Here is a 6,319-nt window from a genome sequence, read left to right on the forward strand (position 1 = left end):
CTATGCGTTATGCGTTATGCGTCATGCGTTATGCGTTATGCGTTATGCGTTATGCGTTATGCGTTATGCGTTATGCGTTATGCGTTATGCGTTATGCGTTATGCGTTATGCTTTATGCATTATGACTTTTGCATAATGCGTTATGCGCTATGTGTTATGCGTTATGCGTTATGCGTTATGACTTTTGCATAATGCGTTATGCGCTATGTGTTATGCGTTATGCGTTATGCGTTATGCGTTATGCGTTATGCGTTATGCGTTATGCGTTATGCGTTATGCGTTATGCGTTATGCGTTATGCGTTATGCGTTATGCGTTATGCGTTATGCGTTATGCGTTATGCGTTATGCTTTATGCATTATGACTTTTGCATAATGCGTTATGCGCTATGTGTTATGCGTTATGCGTTATGCGTTATGCGTTATGCGTTATGCGTTATGCGTTATGCGTTATGCGTTATGCGTTATGCGTTATGCGTTATGCGTTATGCGTTATGCGTTATGCGTTATGCGTTATGCGTTATGCGTTATGCGTTATGCGTTATGCGTTATGCGTTATGCGTTATGCGTTATGCGTTATGCGTTATGCGTTATGCGTTATGCGTTATGCGTTATGCGTTATGCGTTATGCGTTATGCGTTATGCGTTATGCGTTATGCGTTATGCGTTATGCGTTATGCGTTATGCGTTATGCGTTATGCGTTATGCGTTATGCGTTATGCGTTATGCTTTATGCATTATGACTTTTGCATAATGCGTTATGCGCTATGTGTTATGCGTTATGGGCTATGCGTTATGCGTTATGCGTCATGCGTTATGCGTTATGCGTTATGCGTTATGCGTTATGCGTTATGCGTTATTGCGTTATGCGTTATGCGTTATGCGTTGTGCGTTGTGCGTTGTGCGTTGTGCGTTGTGCGTTGTGCGTTATGCGTTATGCGTTATGCGTTATGCGTTATGCGTTATGCGTTATGCGTCATGCGTTATGCGTTATGCGTTATGCGTTATGCGTTATGCGTTATGCGTTATGCGTTATGCGTTATGCGTTATGCGTTATGCGTTATGCGTTATGCGTTATGCGTTATGCGTTATGCGTTATGCGTTATGCGTTATGCGTTATGCGTTATGCGTTATGCGTTATGCGTTATGCGTTATGCGTTATGCGTTATGCGTTATGCGTTATGCGTTATGCGTTATGCGTTATGCGTTATGCGTTATGCGTTATGCGTTATGCGTTATGCGTTATGCGTTATGCGTTATGCGTTATGCGTTATGCGTTATGCGTTATGCGTTATGCGTTATGCGTTATGCGTTATGGGCTATGCGTTATGCCTTATGGTTTATACGTTATGCGTTATGCGTTATGCGTTATGGGCTATGCGTTATGCGTTATGCGTCATGCGTTATGCGTTATGCGTTATGCGTTATGCGTTATGCGTTATGCGTTATGCGTTATGCGTTATGCGTTATGCGTTATGCGTTATGCGTTATGCGTTATGCGTTATGCGTTATGCGTTATGCTTTATGCATTATGACTTTTGCATAATGCGTTATGCGCTATGTGTTATGCGTTATGCGTTATGCGTTATGACTTTTGCATAATGCGTTATGCGCTATGTGTTATGCGTTATGCGTTATGCGTTATGCGTTATGCGTTATGCGTTATGCGTTATGCGTTATGCGTTATGCGTTATGCGTTATGCGTTATGCGTTATGCGTTATGCGTTATGCGTTATGCGTTATGCGTTATGCGTTATGCGTTATGCGTTATGCGTTATGCGTTATGCGTTATGCGTTATGCTTTATGCATTATGACTTTTGCATAATGCGTTATGCGCTATGTGTTATGCGTTATGGGCTATGCGTTATGCGTTATGCGTCATGCGTTATGCGTTATGCGTTATGCGTCATGCGTTATGCGTTATGCGTTATGCGTTATGCGTTATGCGTTATGCGTTATGCGTTATGCGTTATGCGTTATGCGTTATGCGTTATGCGTTATGCGTTATGCGTTATGCGTTATCCGTTATGCGTTATGCGTTATGCGTTATGCGTTATGCGTTATGCGTTATGCGTTATGCGTTATGCGTTATGCGTTATGCGTTATGCGTTATGCGTTATGCGTTATGCGTTATGCGTTATGCGTTATGCGTTATGCGTTATGCGTTATGCGTTATGCGTTATGCGTTATGCGTTATGCGTTATGCGTTATGCGTTATGGGCTATGCGTTATGCCTTATGGTTTATACGTTATGCGTTATGCGTTATGGGCTATGCGTTATGCGTTATGCGTCATGCGTTATGCGTTATGCGTTATGCGTTATGCGTTATGCGTTATGCGTTATGCGTTATGCGTTATGCGTTATGCGTTATGCGTTATGCGTTATGCGTTATGCGTTATGCGTTATGCGTTATGCGTTATGCGTTATGCGTTATGCGTTATGCGTTATGCGTTATGCGTTATGCGTTATGCGTTATGCGTTATGCGTTATGCGTTATGCGTTATGCGTTATGCGTTATGCGTTATGCGTTATGCGTTATGCGTTATGCGTTATGCGTTATGCGTTATGCGTTATGCGTTATGCGTTATGCGTTATGCGTTATGCGTTATGCGTTATGCGTTATGCGTTATGCGTTATGGGCTATGCGTTATGCCTTATGGTTTATACGTTATGCGTTATGCGTTATGCGTTATGGGCTATGCGTTATGCGTTATGCGTCATGCGTTATGCGTTATGCGTTATGCGTTATGCGTTATGCGTTATGCGTTATGCGTTATGCGTTATGGGCTATGCGTTATGCCTTATGGTTTATACGTTATGCGTTATGCGTTATGCGTTATGGGCTATGCGTTATGCGTTATGCGTCATGCGTTATGCGTTATGCGTTATGCGTTATGCGTTATGCGTTATGCGTTATGCGTTATGCGTTATGCGTTATGCGTTATGCGTTATGCGTTATGCGTTATGCGTTATGCTTTATGCATTATGACTTTTGCATAATGCGTTATGCGCTATGTGTTATGCGTTATGCGTTATGCGTTATGACTTTTGCATAATGCGTTATGCGCTATGTGTTATGCGTTATGCGTTATGCGTTATGCGTTATGCGTTATGCGTTATGCGTTATGCGTTATGCGTTATGCGTTATGCGTTATGCGTTATGCGTTATGCGTTATGCGTTATGCGTTATGCGTTATGCGTTATGCGTTATGCGTTATGCGTTATGCGTTATGCGTTATGCGTTATGCGTTATGCGTTATGCGTTATGCGTTATGCTTTATGCATTATGACTTTTGCATAATGCGTTATGCGCTATGTGTTATGCGTTATGGGCTATGCGTTATGCGTTATGCGTCATGCGTTATGCGTTATGCGTTATGCGTTATGCGTTATGCGTTATGCGTTATTGCGTTATGCGTTATGCGTTATGCGTTGTGCGTTGTGCGTTGTGCGTTGTGCGTTGTGCGTTGTGCGTTATGCGTTATGCGTTATGCGTTATGCGTTATGCGTTATGCGTTATGCGTCATGCGTTATGCGTTATGCGTTATGCGTTATGCGTTATGCGTTATCCGTTATGCGTTATGCGTTATGCGTTATGCGTTATGCGTTATGCGTTATGCGTTATGCGTTATGCGTTATGCGTTATGCGTTATGCGTTATGCGTTATGCGTTATGCGTTATGCGTTATGCGTTATGCGTTATGCGTTATGCGTTATGCGTTATGCGTTATGCGTTATGCGTTATGCGTTATGCGTTATGCGTTATGCGTTATGCGTTATGCGTTATGCGTTATGCGTTATGCGTTATGCGTTATGCGTTATGCGTTATGCGTTATGCGTTATGCGTTATGCGTTATGCGTTATGCGTTATGCGTTATGCGTTATGCGTTATGCGTTATGCGTTATGCGTTATGCGTTATGCGTTATGCGTTATGCGTTATGCGTTATGCGTTATGCGTTATGCGTTATGCGTTATGCGTTATGCGTTATGCGTTATGCGTTATGCGTTATGCGTTATGCGTTATGCGTTATGCGTTATGCGTTATGCGTTATGCGTTATGCGTTATGCGTTATGCGTTATGCGTTATGCGTTATGCGTTATGCGTTATGCGTTATGCGTTATGCGTTATGCGTTATGCGTTATGCGTTATGCGTTATGCGTTATGCGTTATGCGTTATGCGTTATGCGTTATGCGTTATGCGTTATGCGTTATGCGTTATGCGTTATGCGTTATGCGTTATGCGTTATGCGTTATGCGTTATGCGTTATGCGTTATGCGTTATGCGTTATGCGTTATGCGTTATGCGTTATGCGTTATGCGTTATGCGTTATGCGTTATGCGTTATGCGTTATGCGTTATGCGTTATGCGTTATGCGTTATGCGTTATGCGTTATGCGTTATGCGTTATGCGTTATGCTTTATGCATTATGACTTTTGCATAATGCGTTATGCGCTATGTGTTATGCGTTATGGGCTATGCGTTATGCGTTATGCGTCATGCGTTATGCGTTATGCGTTATGCGTTGTGCGTTATGCGTTATTGCGTTATGCGTTATGCGTTATGCGTTATGCGTTATGCGTTATGCGTTATGCGTTATGCGTTATGCGTTATGCGTTATGCGTTGTGCGTTGTGCGTTGTGCGTTGTGCGTTGTGCGTTGTGCGTTATGCGTTATGCGTTATGCGTTATGCGTTATGCGTTATGCGTTATGCGTCATCCGTTATGCGTTATGCGTTATGCGTTATGCGTTATGCGTTATGCGTTATGCGTTATGCGTTATGCGTTATGCGTTATGCGTTATGCGTTATGCGTTATGCGTTATGCGTTATGCGTTATGCGTTATGCGTTATGCGTTATGCGTTATGCGTTATGCGTTATGCGTTATGCGTTATGCGTTATGCGTTATGCGTTATGCGTTATGCGTTATGCGTTATGCGTTATGCGTTATGCGTTATGCGTTATGCGTTATGCTTTATGCATTATGACTTTTGCATAATGCGTTATGCGCTATGTGTTATGCGTTATGGGCTATGCGTTATGCGTTATGCGTTATGCGTTATGCGTTATGCGTTATGCGTTATGCGTTATGCGTTATGCGTTATGCGTTATGCGTAATTGCGTTATGCGTTATGCGTTATGCGTTATGCGTTATGCGTTATGCGTTATGCGTTATGCGTTATGCGTTATGCGTTATGCGTTATGCGTTATGCGTTATGCGTTATGCGTTATGCGTTATGCGTTATGCGTTATGCGTTATGCGTTATGCGTTGTGCGTTGTGCGTTGTGCGTTGTGCGTTGTGCGTTATGCGTTATGCGTTATGCGTTATGCGTTATGCGTTATGCGTTATGCGTTATGCGTCATGCGTTATGCGTTATGCGTTATGCGTTATGCGTTATGCGTTATGCGTTATGCGTTATGCGTTATGCGTTATGCGTTATGCGTTATGCGTTATGCGTTATGCGTTATGCGTTATGCGTTATGCGTTATGCGTTATGCGTTATGCGTTATGCGTTATGCGTTATGCGTTATGCGTTATGCGTTATGCGTTATGCGTTATGCGTTATGCGTTATGCGTTATGCGTTATGCGTTATGCGTTATGCGTTATGCGTTATGCGTTATGCGTTATGCGTTATGCTTTATGCATTATGACTTTTGCATAATGCGTTATGCGCTATGTGTTATGCGTTATGCGTTATGCGTTATGCGTTATGCGTTATGCGTTATGCGTTATGCGTTATGCGTTATGCGTTATGCGTTATGCGTTATGCGTTATGCGTTATGCGTTATGCGTTATGCGTTATGCGTTATGCGTTATGCGTTATGCGTTATGCGTTATGCGTTATGCGTTATGCGTTATGCGTTATGCGTTATGCGTTATGCGTTATGCGTTATGCGTTATGCGTTATGCGTTATGCGTTATGCGTTATGCGTTATGCGTTATGCGTTATGCGTTATGCGTTATGCGTTATGCGTTATGCGTTATGCGTTATGCGTTATGCGTTATGCGTTATGCGTTATGCGTTATGCGTTATGCGTTATGCGTTATGCGTTATGCGTTATGCGTTATGCGTTATGCGTTATGCGTTATGCGTTATGCGTTATGCGTTATGCGTTATGCGTTATGCGTTATGCGTTATGCGTTATGCGTTATGCGTTATGCGTTATGCGTTATGCGTTATGCGTTATGCGTTATGCTTTATGCATTATGACTTTTGCATAATGCGTTATGCGCTATGTGTTATGCGTTATGGGCTATGCGTTATGCGTTATGCGTCATGCGTTATGCGTTATGCGTTATGCGTTATTGCGTTATGCG

The sequence above is a fragment of the Lasioglossum baleicum genome, unplaced genomic scaffold (genome assembly GCF_051020765.1).
Source record: "Lasioglossum baleicum unplaced genomic scaffold, iyLasBale1 scaffold0381, whole genome shotgun sequence".
Taxonomy (NCBI): domain Eukaryota; kingdom Metazoa; phylum Arthropoda; class Insecta; order Hymenoptera; family Halictidae; genus Lasioglossum; species Lasioglossum baleicum.